General features: G+C 42.8%; 1 pseudogene; it reads right to left on the reverse strand.

The window, feature by feature from the left end:
* Positions 1 to 439: 439 nt before the first annotated feature.
* On the reverse strand, positions 440 to 12,655 carry LOC100774275 (annotated as a pseudogene).
* Between the last annotated feature and the right edge of the window lie 2,542 nt (positions 12,656 to 15,197).

Below are 15,197 nucleotides of genomic sequence, written 5' to 3' on the forward strand. Positions count from 1 at the left end.
TTCCAGAGCCAGCTTCTCAGTAATCTTAAACTGTACATGGCAGCATACTAATACAATGTGTATTACATCTGGTTTTTAAATTGTTCCTGTGTAGTTACAAGATATTAAGGGACTATAGTGAGTGAGTGAGTGAAAGCAACAACATAGTCACAATGCCATCAATACAAGTCCAGTCATTAGTGATATTATCATTATGTCACATATGTTTCTCAGCCTGCAGCCCATCCCAAGAATCCTATGGAATGAGTTATTTCACTAATTTTATTTATAAATCTGAGATCAATGCAGAAATATTTTGATAATCATCATTAAAGTCAAAATAACACATGGCTGAAAATTCTTTGCACTCCAGGTGTGTAATAATAATTAACAGCCGCTCAAATATACCTTGGTATGTATTGATTAATTAAATTAAATTTATTTTTCTTGTATAAAACCCTTATGTGGTGGCCACAGATGGAGCCTAGGTCTTCTAAACAGAGACTCCGATGAGGGTTTTAAGATGGTCAGTGAGTTCCTGATAAGGAGACTTGGTGAACACAGTCTCTTTTCAGAGGTCAGGGGTCGGGTAGCTGTAGGTCTTGGAAATGGCATGAAAACTGGCCTTGGCAAAGTTGCCTGGGGTGAAAGTGCAGCCCCTGGGCTGATGTGCAGCAGTCATCAATACCAACCATCATCAGTAGCTTCTTGGGCACAGGAGCAGAAGAGATGCCAGTGACTCTGGGGACAAGGATGAGATGAACTAGCATAGCCACAGTGGATGTCACTTTGCATGGAACAGTATGGGGCTTGCCAATCTTGTTCTTCCAGTAGCCTCTCCACACAGGGACGATGGAAAGCTTGGCTAAAATGATGGCCCCTCTGATAGCAGTGGCTATCTCTTGGAGCTCTTAACACCAAAACCAACTCAACCATTGTAGTTCCCAACATAAATCTTGTACCTGGCCATTCCTAGTCTGCTTCTGCACGATCTTTAGAACCTCATGTGTTAGGGATGCTCCCAGGAAAAAGTCAATTTTTTTTTCTTGGACTTTGCCAAGGCCAGTTTTCATGCCATTTCCAAGACCTACAGCTACCTGACCCCTGACCTCTGGAAAGAGACTTAATCTTGGATTCCTTAGAGGGCAGGGAGAACAGGCAGAGCGTCAGGGACTTGATCTTCACCTCCTTGACCAGGCTGCCCAGCTTGGTGACAGGGATCCAATCCTTGTCTTTGGCTTTACCTCCAGGAGCCCTGGGATCTGAGGCCACGCCTAAAACTGTGGCAGCCAAATCCTCCTCAGAGTTGCTAATCTTGGGCCCCTGGGTTTTCCTGGGGGCAGGGGTTCATCAGCCATTTGGTGTTTTCCCCAAAGAGGAAAAGGTTTAAGTCTTAGTAGCAGTTAAGGTGAAGGCAGTGTTGTTCACTACTTTAGTGGTGAAGTTTCTAACTGAAATTTCATCTTGCAACCCAGTAATAAGCCCTGGACTGGCTCCCAAAAATACAGCTACTGCAAATAGTAGTCAAAGCAGGTCCAAGCATGAGGTTATCCTCACAAGATACAGAAAGAGTGTCCCTGACGAAAAAAAGTGGAGTTCTTTATAATAAAATCTCTTATTATAAAGAAGTATATATACTACATTCCTATCACACAGCCCATATATCTCACTAGTGAATGTATGATCAGAAGATATGTTAAATAAAGCAAAGCAGACACAATTCAAACATTAGAGACGGCTTGTGTAGAAATGGTACTGTCAGTAGAATTACATTATATTCTTAGAGTGAGACAGTTAATATAAAGATGGTACTGTTTAACAGAATCAGTGATGGCAAAGTGTGTTGGTGTCTAGTGGATTAGCAGTAAGGTCCACCCTGTGGCATTTACAAATGTCTCCACAGATAACGTCCATCTCTATCGCGTTATTTTGTAGCAACTTTTAAGAACATTTTTAAAAATTGGTTTTATTTTTAATTATGTGTGTGTGTGCGAGTATATGAGTAAAGGTGTTCACAGAGGTCAGAAGAGGACATCTGATCCCACTTAGAGCTGGAGTTACAAGCGGTGTGAGCTCCCTCACATGGGTGCCAGCAACTACACTCAGGTCTTCTGCTAGAGCACTATGCGCTCTTAAATTTTAACTATTGAACCATCTCTCTCGCCCCCTCATTTTTTTATTTTTAAATTAGATTTATTCATTTATTTTTGACATTAAAGATGGTCATAAGCCACTTTGTGGGTGGTAGGAACCAAGCCCAGGTCCTTTGCAAGTACAGTAAGTGCTCTTAATTGCTGAACCATCTCTCCAGTCCCTACAGTTATTTTAACAATTACATTCATTTATTTCCATGAGAAAGGGAGTGGGTGTACACATGCCATAGCATCCTTGTGGCGGTTGGGACAATTTGTCAGTGTGTTCTCTCCTACCATATGGATTCCTGAGTTCAAACTCAGTCCTCATGCTTGGAGGCAAGTATATTTACCCACTGAGATAGCTCAGTGGCTGCTTTTTATTTTTGATGTAAAGTCCCTATCATCCATTGAGTCGCTCTAGGGAGTCACGTGGTGAAATCACAGTTGTTTTTCTGGGGTGATCAGTAATGTTCTAGAATTAAGAGATATCTTTGGGATCTTAGAGGCAGGCGGATCTCTGTGAGTTCGAGGCCAGCCTGGTCTCCAGAGCAAGTGCCAGGATAGGCTCCAAAGCTACACAGAGAAACCCTGTCTCGAAAAACCAGAGAGAGAGAGAGAGAGAGAGAGAGAGAGAGAGAGAGAGAGAGAGAGAGAGAGAGAGAGAGATCTTTGTTAGCCTGGAAAAATACCTCAGTTGTCTCCCTCTCATAAACCAATAGTCTGACAGGAGTGGTACACTTGGTCCAGAAGCAAAGAATTAGCACAGCTTCCAGAAGAAGAATGTTGAATTGGTCAGTATCAATCAAGCAGCCTTCAGTAATATGCTGAGACATTAACTATAACAGATATAAAGTCCAGAATTCAGCCAGGCATAACGGAGCACGCCTTTAATCCCAGCACTCAGGAGGCAGAGGTAGTGGATCTCTGATTTTGAGGTCAGTCTGGTCTACAGATCGAGTTCCAAGAGAGCCAGAATACACAGTTACACCCTATCTCAAGAAAAATAAATCAATAAAATAAAAACCAGGGTTTGCCAAACCTGTATGACTAATGGGAGTAAGAGACAGCTGATCATGTCCTGGGCAGATGACTACTACTGTTTCATAGCATGTGGAGTGCTTTCAGGGGCTTCTTTATTTCCAGCATTCATAAAGTATTGATTACTCCAAAGCCTTTGCCTTCTGTACTGTTGGTAGTGTCAGAGGGTTCCCTTGTTTTACTTTAGTTCTACCAAATAGAAAGAGTACTAATTGAGCTATTTTGATACATGCATGGGCAGCTCTTTAGCTCCAACAGTATGTAAATCACCTTAATCCTCCTTTGATGGTCTGGGTGGGTCACTCTGCTTCATATTTGAGGTCCCAGAAGGCCAGACTTGACTTTCCCAAGATTAGCCCAAAAAAATCTAGGAGGGTACAGTCCACATTAATGGTAGGTATAACAAATAGCATGGACTCCGATTGACACTCCATGGGGAAGTACATATCCAGTCTCACTAAATCAGAAGTTGCTCCAAAAAATACCTGAGCCCCTGTCTTAACCTCCCAGGACATTAGCACTATTGCTTCATCTTTTGTCTCCAGCTCTGGTTTGGAGATTTTGAGTCATCGCTCATATTAATGGCGTTTCATTTTGTCCTATTGGCCTATTATTTCGGTCTGTACCATTTCCAGTAAATGACCTTTCCATTAATGGAATAAGCCTTGCCCTAACTGTTTTAATTGCTGTTTTAGCATCTGTGATGGCTATTCTTGGTTGTCAACTTGACTTTATTTGTCATTAACTAAAACCCAAATGGTTGGACTCACTTGTCAGGGATTGATTTCTTAATTAAATCATTTCAAGTGGAAAGACCCACTTTTAATCCAGATCTTGAGGTGAGAAGATCCACCTTTAATCTAGGCCACACCTTCTGGTGGCAGTCTTTATAAAAGACATGGAAGAAGGAAACACACTTTTATCTGTTTGCTCTTGCTCTTGAAAGCAACATCATTCCTTCTCTGGCATTAGAACCTACTTCTTTGGGATTCCTGCATATTTTGAAGATCAGATGAGACATTCAGCCTCATGGACTGAATAACTACTGGTTTCCTGGACCTTCCATTGGTAGACAGTCATTGTTGGATTAGCTGGACCACAGCCTGTAAGCCATTCTAATAAATCCCCACACATTATATAAATGTTATCTATTTATAAATATATCCATATGCTAGATAGATAGATTTATTCTATATGCTCTGTTACTCTGGAGAAACCTGACTGATGCAGTGTCCCAATTATGTTTTTCTACCAAACCCTCAGCTTTCAGATGATAGAGAATGTGGTAAATCCATTTTATACCATGCATCTTAGTAATTCCTATATTAACTTACATTTGAAGTGGTTCCTATAACACTCTGAGTTTGTATGGGCATATCAAGATTAGCATTATAGTTTAGAGTCCATTTGTATTCATTTGGGTATCATGGCATATGGATGTACAACCAAATATCCAGAAGTTAGCATTTACTGCCACAGAGATGGATTGACAGTTTTGAGATCAGGTCAAAGCTCCCACATTATTGATCTTCCAGATTTGTCCTGGTTCTTTTACCTGATGAATATGATCTTTCCAACGATGTAGCATATCTCATTTCTGCATCTGCTGGCAGAGGGGATCTTTGGAGACACTCTTCTTTATGATATCCTGAGTAGTAGGCATCCCATAGTTCTGTGCCCACCTGTGAGCAGCATACCCTCCAAGATGTCTGGATTTGTAATTAACCCATTTGTGCGTATCAGAGGGAGCTTACACACTCAGTGGAATCTGGGCCGAATGCTTTGTTTTATGGAGGTAAGTGAGCACACTGTGAGCGTCACCATGAAGTACAGTGCCACTGATTGACCAATGCTGAAAATTCTCCCATGCAGGTTTTCTCCACACTTCTTTGCCACTTGTGGTCTATTTGTGTTTTTGCTATCAGGCCATCCAAAAGGCCATTTCATTTGCTGCAGACCAGTTGATGTACATATGGCATTGTCCTGAGTCAGTTTGAATAACTTTATAGACAGCATATAACTTTGCCTATTGGCTGCTCATACCAAAGGCTGAGGAGACAATTGATCAAAAGACTTTCCCCAATCTAATTGGAGACTTTGTTTTAACATCCAAAGTGAGGAAGCAGTCAGATTCTGCTGGGGCAGTGTTACTGATTTCTTCATGTAGCCAAGACTCCACCAGGCCCTGCATTTGCTCCCTTTTGCTTGCTTTTCCACTCGACGACACTAGGCTCCTACCCATGCCCTGTTTTATGAGTGGGCTTGATGTGTGTCCATATTGTAATTGAAGTGTGGAGTCTCATCAGTTCTTCACGATGGGCAGTTACTGGTTAAGTTTCAATCAAAGCCCAGAAAAAGCCAGTAACTATTTCTCTGAAGGGGTATACACTTCACTGGCAGAGGACGGATTTCTATTCCAAAAGTCTGAAGGCACCCTCTGTTTTTCTTAGTTCTGCCACCAACTCCAGTAGGCATAAACCCACCAGCTGTTCATTGTAATTCAGTGGAGACTGTTCTGACCAGCCAGACCTTTAGTGCCATGTACTGTCTGGTTTGCGTGTTCAAATGCTTGCTCCTGCTTAGGTCCCAGGCAAACTGACATTTCTTTCTAGTTATTTCATATAGGAGATTCAAAACTGTTGTAGATGAGGGATGGTGATGCCAGAAACCAATCAGACCAATGGACCTTGGGTTGCTTCTTATCCTGTACAATGGGCAATTACAATTTCTTCTGTCTGGATTTAGTTAATATTTACTGTCTGCCTTGATTCCAAAATACTTTCTCCAAACTAAACAGTAGTTTCCAGTCCTTGAATTTTCACAGGGTTAATTTCCCATCCAAATTATTTCAATCCAACAATCACTAACACTAAAGCTTCGGGCATTGCTTCTTTCTCCGTCTTCTGAAGCACGATGGATGTTATCAATGTAATGCACTATCTGAATGGAGACGGGCACCTTTACACTCTGCAAATGCTCTGCTATGTGGTGATGGCATATGGTAGGACTATGAATATATCCCTGGGGTGGGCACACAATTGCCCTTGCCAGGAAAAGGCAAACGACTTGCATTGATTGTGATGGGTATACAGTGAGGAAAGCATTAGCCAGATCTGAGCCGGGTGCCTGAATGGCACTGCCCTTCTCTAACAAGATGACAGCATCTGGGACAGCAGCAATGAGAGGAGGAGAAGCCACTTATTTAACTCCCAGAAGTCTTTGGTCTTCTTCCATGATCATCTAGTTTTCTAACAGACCATATGGATTTGCTCCACTAAGTAGTAGTAGGCATCAAAATTTATGTTTCCAAACCCTCTGTAGTCTGGGATATTTCGTCATGGTTACCTGGTGATGTTGCTTCATTTGAATCACTTTAGTAACTCACCAACACAGGCACCTGTTGAAGCTTACAAGAGACAGTCCTGATCTCAAATTGATAGATTCCATCATTTTAATCTATTTTTAATCCTTTTAACATATCAATGCTCACAATTTACTCTGGAATGGGAGCTATATTACTTCATGCCCCTGTTTAGGAAGCTGGCCACTTTTTTGTTGTTCTTTGTTTTGTTTTGTTTTGTTTTGTTTTTCCAGACAGGGTTTCTTTGTGTAATAGTCCACGACTGTCCTGGAACTCACTGTGTAGACAAGGCTGGCCTGGAACTCAGAGATCTGCCTGCCTCTGCCTCACTGAGTGCTGGGATTAAAGGTAAGCACCATGTGCCCAGCTGGAAGCTGGCCACTTTTTAAATGGAACTGTTGCTTGTTTGGCATAGCCTTCTTCTCCTAATCTAGCAATTGTAACTGATTTCCCTTTGAACAATTTTGGATTACCATAAATTAAACTGGTATCATCTCCAATACCCACCGAAGTCAGGGTTAGTTGACCCACTTTTCCAATAGATTGTAGCTTTGATGTGGGGCCTAAAGTCTTTACAGGTCAACCTAACTTCTGGAGCTGGACTTACCAGTTTTGAGAGCTAGTAAGCAAGAAAACAGAAGGAGCCACTGTAGCAATGGGGACCACGAGGGAAGCACTAGCCATGGGCTTTCCAGAGGGTAAGGATGCTTTCTGTAGGTGCAATCTTTTATCTTTAAACACCTGTCACAGTTCTTAGCTACTCACTCCATCTATCTTATTGCATGGCACTTCTGACTTAAGAAGAGCAGTGAGCATGAACATTTGTCTCTGGGAGATGTAAGCTCTCTCCCATGGTGCATATGTGGAGGTCAGCTTCCCACAGTCCAGTCCCAACTCCCCTCTTTATGTTACCTTTTAAATCACTCAAGTCAATAAATTATCTGTATCATTTATTAGCGGAATCCTGACAATCTGCTGATCAGCAGAAGATGTGGTTTCAATGGTCTTATCAGGGCCAGTGAGATGGGTCAGAAGGCAAAGGCGCTTGTTACCAAACCTGATGATATGAGTTTGATCCCCAAGAGCCACATGCCAGAAGAAGAGAACGAATTCCCAAGAGCTGTCCTCTTCCACACACACTTTGTGTCATGAGTACACCCACCACAACAAATAAATAAATAAACAAATGCATATTTTAATTATCCCATTCCTGATTTGTGTTTCCAAAGTACGGTTGTTAAGTCATCAGCTGCTGCAACCCTGGATGGCTCCTGGAGTCTCTTGTTGTTTGTATACAAGGAGTATCATGGGCTATTAGCTGTGGGTCACAAATCCTCAGTCATGTGTTTGTCTCTGAGCGCCCCTCATAGCCAGTTCCAACATGTTGGTACTGTCAGTTGACCTGCCCTGTGCATCCATGGTGTATGCCCTTATGCTCCACTCTTGGAACACATTGCACACTGCAGGGTCTGTGGTGACAATAACAACCTGAAGTCGCATGCATCCGGTTTTAATACCACTAGCTTCTAGGTCATGCCATTGCACCTGCTAGGTAACCAGAGGTTCCCCAAGCCTCTGGGTAGCCCTGGATAATGTCTTTTATTTCTTGCCAAGTAGAGTATTCTATTACTTCCCTTCAGATCCCATCCTCCTCCCATTGTTCTAAGCATCTGTGCATGAGAGTACAGCTTTCAGTAAGGTGGAATTCTCTCTCCTCACCACTCCACTCCTCATCAGTCTAACCCTCAACCCATACATTGCTGCCACAGGTAGAGGTGTCAGGATCTCAGTTTCGCCACAGCATTTGCCAGATGACCTTTCCTGGCATCGGCCCTCCACTTCCTCTCCTGCACTTGTTCACTAAGGATGTATGTCTGCCATTGCAACATCATCAATAGGTCTGCAAATCTGCTACCTCCTTTTCCCACTGAACACTTTTCTGTCTTCCACACCTCCACCCTCAGTAGCTTTCCAGTAGGCCATTAGCAAATGCCAGTCTCGCCTGGCCAAAAGAGTCCTATTTCTCCCAGTAACCATTTCTGAAGCCTAAGCCACATGGTGTAGCTTCAAAGCATTCAACTTGCTCACCCACTCTTCACAAAGACCAGCCTGATTCATTCACTACAAAGCCAATATACAAAAGAAAAGTTCTTCAGAGTCAGGGATTTGCTCAGCAGCCTTAGAATATTTTCTCCTTCAGAACAGAAATGCACCTCATGGAAGGAAGGATCCGTGCTAGCCATGCTTATGGTTTTGAAAGAATAAAACGAGCAGCAGAAACACAGTAGAGCATGAATCTAGGCTCTTACACCACCCAGCAGAAACTGTCTGGGGAAGCCCCAGACACCAAAACAGTCAGCTGGCACATCTGACCACCAGAGAATCCGAGGCAGAACATGTTCTCCTGGGTGAGACTTCCCATTGGCAGTTCACACCACAAGCATCTTTATACCATGGAATTAATCAGTAGCTAGCTGAGTCTTTAGTTTGGAAAGCTGCCTTGAAATGCTTATCTCACAGTGTGTTCAAGAACATAGTATTTTACTCCTTCTGATAGTCTTATTGGTTTTGTTGGGCTGTTTTTTGCTGTTCTCTCTTCTCACAGGGCCAGAGGGAGCCAGCCCATTTCCAGGCAAGAGTTCTTGTTGGACACATTAAGATAGCATGCTTGGGTCTGAAGTTGGTTAGAGAGCAGCCCTACCTCAGTGATCTCAGACAGCATGACAATTTACTAATTTAATACATATCACACACACACACATAACATATACACATATGCCCCAAAGATAAAGGTGCTGATGAGATGATTCAATGGATAAAAACATGCCAAGAAAATATGAAGATTGGAGTTTGCACCCTCTGAATCCACATGAAAGTCATGGGCAGACATAGTAGAAACTTGCAATTACTGCTCTGGAGGCAAAGACAGGATCCTTGGGGCAAACTGGATAGGTAGACTAACTAGAATCCTCAGATCCAGGTTCAGTGAAAGATTCTCCCTCAATAAAGTGGAGCATGACCAAGGAAGATTCCTGACATCAACTTCCAGCACACACACACACTCACACATACACATACGCATGCACACACACGCACACACACACTTCCAGACACAGGTAATGAATACACATGTGCATATACACTACACAGGAGCAAGAAATAAAGATTAATGCACAGAAACGAAAAGCTATGTAACTTCATGACTAACAGAACCATCTGTAACCCTGAAAGGAATTAGGAATGTCCTGGAAGGGCCAGCAATGTGCTTTGGTCTATATGGTAACACATTATTTCAACTTACAGTGTCTGTAAAACAAGAGATTTCCAAAGTTTTTATTCTCCAAAGTGCTTTTGGCAATGGTCTAATAGTTTCCAATAAACAGGAAAACAAAGCTTGGCCTATTGGTTGGCCTGGAAATCTAGGCCTAAGACACTCGCTTGAAATTTGGCTGGGTGTGTTGTGTCTGGGTCCTTTATTGGGAACATCCTAGTTCCATTTGTACAATCCACAATTCTATTATTCTATCCCCTAACTTGGCCTTGAGGGGATTTCCAGGTAGAAAAAGAGTCTGGGTTAGATATGACCTCCTCCAACAAGAGGGTTATGTCAAGGATTTGAGAGATGTTTCCTGGAGCCCAGGTTTGGCTCCATTTATTTTTTGCTTTTTAGATTTATTTCATTATTTATTTTAAAAATGTGTTTATTATTTTTAATTATATATGTTATATATATCTGTTCATGAAAATGCACGTGCCTGTAAAGGCCCAAGGCATTGGATACCCTGGAGCTGGAGTTACATGCAGGTGCTAGCTGTATGATATGCCATGCTTGGAACTGAACTTGGGTCCTCTGCAAAATCATTACATGCTTTTAACCACTGAGCTATCCCTCCAGTCTCTATTTCTTTTTCTTTTTAAAAAAAAAAAAAAATATTTATATATATATATATATATATATATATATGATATATATATTGCGTAGGTGTTTTGCCATACATGTCAGATCCCCTGGAACAGGAGTTCAAGACGGGTGTGAGCTGCTGTGAGGGTGCTGGGAATTGAATTGGAGTCCTCTGGAAGAGCAGTCAGTGAGTCATCTCTGCAGACCCAGTCTCTATTTCTTTTTTTTTCCTTCCTTCTTTTTCCCCCCTTATTTTTGAGACAGCGTTGTATGTAACCCTGGCTGGTCTGTCATCAGACTTACAGAGATCTGTCTGCCTCTAACTCCCAAGTACTGGGATTCAGGTATACTATTATATCTAGCTTGGTTTTGGTGTGTGTGTGTGTGTGTGTGTGTGTGTGTGTACCCATGTGCATCTGGGAGCCCATGGAGATCAGAATTACTGGAATTACTGGTGGCTGTGAGTTGCCTAATGTAAGTACTGGGAACTGAACTCAAGTCCTGCAAGAGCAGAGTGACTTCTAGCTGCTGAGTCATCTCTCCTGCTCTGCTGTTTAGTTCTTTTTAAAGCCACTAATAGGAATGATTTTAACTTGTAGCTAAATTTTAAGGTGCTTTCCTAGTGTCAAAAATAAATCACTATGGTCAATTTCAGTATAAGATGTGTTTAGAGCTCATCAGAGAACCACAGAGGAGGAGGAGGAGGCCCGTTTCCCTCAGCTGGCAGCTGGAGTCTTCTTGTCTCTGTCTATCCTATGGTTGAAAATTACAGTCTGCTACCTGACAGAGCCCATGTATCAGAAAAGTGGGGGCTCTTGAGCCCAGGGATATTCATTAGATAAGTCTTTTCATCCTGTACCAACAGAGTGGGTATTTTAAGGAGTGAGCTATACTAGACACCAGGAAGATTGCACCTCCTGAAGAATTCAGCCAATGAGGAATTCAGGGGCAGGGAAGGAATGGGATTAGTAATATAATAAAAACCACTGTTTTATGCAAAACTGGCATGTGAGCCATTTTTGCCTCTTCTCTCGACTGTCACCCAACTTTGTAAGGTTGTAAAATAAACGTCAGGACTCTTCTCACATTTCCATATCCTCTGTGAGCGTGTTAAATGGGATTCCTTGGGAGAAGGATGATGTTGCTGTCGTGTTACATCTGTGTTCCTGTGGAGACTTGGGTGTTACCAACATCTTACCTGGGGGCCAGGTTGTGGTTCAGTTGGTAGAGTCCTTGTGTAGCATGCACAAGGCCCTGGATTCCATCCCGGAACCAAACATACTGAGAATGATTAAGCAAGCACACCTGAAATCCTAGTACTCAGCAGATAGAGAGGAGAAGCAGATTCCAAGGTCATCCTGGACTACATGAGACTCTGTCACCCAAAAAAACAGGGGGAGGGGGATAATGAAATGTGTGGTGCACAGGTGTGCCTATAGTTTTAGCCCCAGTATTACGTCTGGATTTGTTTGGTTTGTCAACTGGTGTATTTCCACTTGTTATCATTAATTAGAATTTATGTTGTAGAAGTATAAAAGTATAAAAGTCAATAAGTCAATAAGTTAATAAAAGTATAAAAGTCAATAAGTCAATAAGTTAATGATTTTATTTAATGATTTTTGCTACATTTTAATTATATAAATCTTTAGCATATAAATTAAGTAAACACGTGTCAGAAATCCAATGGGTCTATCTACACATACTTTACATCATAATATAAAATACTGTAAATAGCCGGGCGTTGGTGGCACACACCTTTAATCCCAGCACTCGGGAGGCAGAGGCAGGTGATCTCTTTGAGTTCGAGACCAGCCCGGTCTACAGAATGAGTTTCAGGACAGCCTCCAAAGCCACAGAGAAACCCTGTCTCGAACCCCCCCCCCCAAAAAAAATACCATAAATACACACAATTCATGGGTGTTGTGGTACATATGTGTGTGCTTACGTATTCATGTGCATATGGAGGCTAGGAGTTGATATGAAAGTCTTCCGTCTTCCTCTACTGCTCCCCATGCTGTTGCTGTGTTTTGGGTTTTTTTGTGTGTTGTTTTCAGACAGGATCTCTCACTGATCCTAAAGCTCACCAGCTGGCTAGACTGGCTGGTGAGTGAGTCTCAGGGATCCACTTGCCTCTACCCGCCAACTGCTGGAGCTACAGACACAGGCACCATTCCATGGGTGTTGGAGACTTGAACTCTGGTCATTGTACTTGCACAGCAAGCGCTTTACCCACATAGGCATCGCGCTAGCCCACTGATGTGACCGTCTGGTGGTCTGTTTTAACATCAACAAGCTACAGATAGATTTGACACTTGGTCAACACTTAAAGACTAATATTGAAAGTGGGCTGGACAGATTCAGCAGTTAAGAGCATTTGCTGCTCCTGCTAAGGACTGGGGTTCAGTTCCCAGCACCCACATGGCAGCTGACACCCATCTGTAACTCCAGTTTCAGAAGTCTGGATGTCCTCTTCCGACCTCTGAGGCACCAGGCACCCACATAGTACACAGACATACATGCAGACAAAACACACATACGTTTAAAAAATCTGAAATTTTTAAAAATATTGTTTGTGTTTTGTTTTGTTTTGGCTTTTGGTGACCTGAAGCCCACAGTTCTTAGTTTCTGTCTCTGGTTCATATGCAAAATAGATGTGTGTGTTCCAGTTGGCAATGGATAATAGGTCTTACTAGGGACAAGCGGAATATACTCGGAGATCAGGGCCTGCAGCCTCTAGGTAGTAGCTTCAAAGAATTAGTCCCTTTCTTCATACATACATACACACACACACACACACACACACACACACACACACACACACACACACACACACACACGACAGGGTGTCACTATGAAATAATCTAGAATGGCCTCAGAAGCAGTCCTAGTGCTCTGCCTGCTGAGTTCTTAGATCACAGGTGTGTACCACCATGCCTGCCTGCCTTGTATTTAATTTTATTTTTGTGGGTTTAAGACTGTTTTGTTTTTTATCTTTGTTTTGTTTTTTGTGACAAGTTCTGACTATGTCACCCTGGAATTCACTATGTAGACCAGGCTGGCCTTGAACTTAGAGAAATCTGACTGCCTCAGCCTCCTGAGTGCTGAGATTAATGTGTGTGCCACTGCAACCACCTACTTTTTTATTATTTTGTGTGAATGGGTGTTTTGCCTACATATGTGTCTGTATACCACCTGCTTGTCTGGTATCCAAGGGGGCCAGAAAAAGCCCCTGGATCCCCTGGACCTAAAATCATAAGTAGTAGTAAGACAGCATGCGGGTGCTGGGGATCAAACGGGTGCTCTTGAAGAGCAGCCAGTGCTCCTAACTGCTGAAACGTACGTCATTCCCCCCCCACACACTTTTTCTTTTTTTTTATTGTCTTATTTCATTGGGGGGGGCAGCGTCTCATTCTGTAGCTCAGGCTGGCTGGGAACTCATGGCAATCCTCTTGCCTTAGCAACCTGAATACGAAGATTATAGGTAAGAATCATTCTGCTCACCGTTTTTCCTTTGTATTTATTTTTGTTTTCATTCCTTTTCCAAAATATTAGTGAAAGTGTGTGTGTGTGTGCGTGCGTGCTTGTGTGTGTTCCTACATATGAGTCTAGCTTGCCTGTGCCACAGAGGTCAGAGGACAACCTCAGGCATCAGTCCTCACCTTCCACTTTGAGACATGGTCTTATTGTTTTCCAATCCAAATTGCCAGACTACAAGCTTCTGGAGTCTTCTGTCTCCACCTCCTATTTCATGGTGGCCTTGGGATGACAGACCCTCCTCTGCACGCTATTTTACATGGATTCTGGGAACTCAGCTCAGGTCCTCACCCCTGTGCTGCAAGCTTTTTACCCACTGAGTTTACTCCCATGTTTTCATGCCTTTAATTAATTTTATTTTTCCTGAATGCTGTTTTAAAATCTTGCCTTTCCCATCGACAGCCTTTCTATTGTTTGCTTTTTAGATTCCCCCAAATAGCTGACCTATGCATTCTGTGAAAGCTTTTGTTAAAACAGACAGGAAAATTATACTTTCTGTTTTCCCCAAACAGAAATCATTCTTGTTCTTTTCCATTTATTTTTCATTTTACATACCAACCCCAATTCCCCCTCCCTCCCCTTCTCCTGCCTCACGCCCCCTCATACCCCCATTCCCATCCACTCATCAGAGAAGGTAAGGCCTTCCTTGGAGAATCAACAAAGTCTGGCATACCAAGTTGAGGCAGGACCAAGCCCCTCCCCGCTGTATCAAGGCTGAACAAGGTTTTTCACCAAAGGGAACGGGTTCCAAAAAGCCAGTTAATGTACCTGGGGTCCTCCAAAAGATCAAGTCACATAACTGTCACCCACATCCAGAGGGTCTAGTTAGTCCCATGCAGGTTCCCCAGCTGTCAGTGTGAGCTCCACTAGCTCAGGTCAGCTGCCTCTGTGGTTTTCCCCATCACGGTCTTAACTCCCCTTGTTCAGACGACCCCTCCTCCCTCTCTTCAGCTGAACTCCAGGAGCTCAGCCCAGTGTTTGGCTGTGGGTCACTGCAACTGCTTCCATCAGTTACTGGATGTAGGTTCTATGATAACAATTAGGATAGTCACTAATCTGATTAAAGGGGAAAGCCCATTCAGACACCCTCTCCACCATTGCTAGGAGTCTTAGCTGGGGTCATCCTTGTGGATTCCTGAGAATTTCCCTTGCACCCCATTTCTCCCTAACCCCATTATAGCTCCCTCTATTTAGATATCTCTTTCATTGCTCTCCTTCTCTGTTCCTCCCCCACTTGGCCTTAAAAGCC

This window comes from Cricetulus griseus, chromosome 4, assembly GCF_003668045.3.
Source record: "Cricetulus griseus strain 17A/GY chromosome 4, alternate assembly CriGri-PICRH-1.0, whole genome shotgun sequence".
Classification (NCBI taxonomy): domain Eukaryota; kingdom Metazoa; phylum Chordata; class Mammalia; order Rodentia; family Cricetidae; genus Cricetulus; species Cricetulus griseus.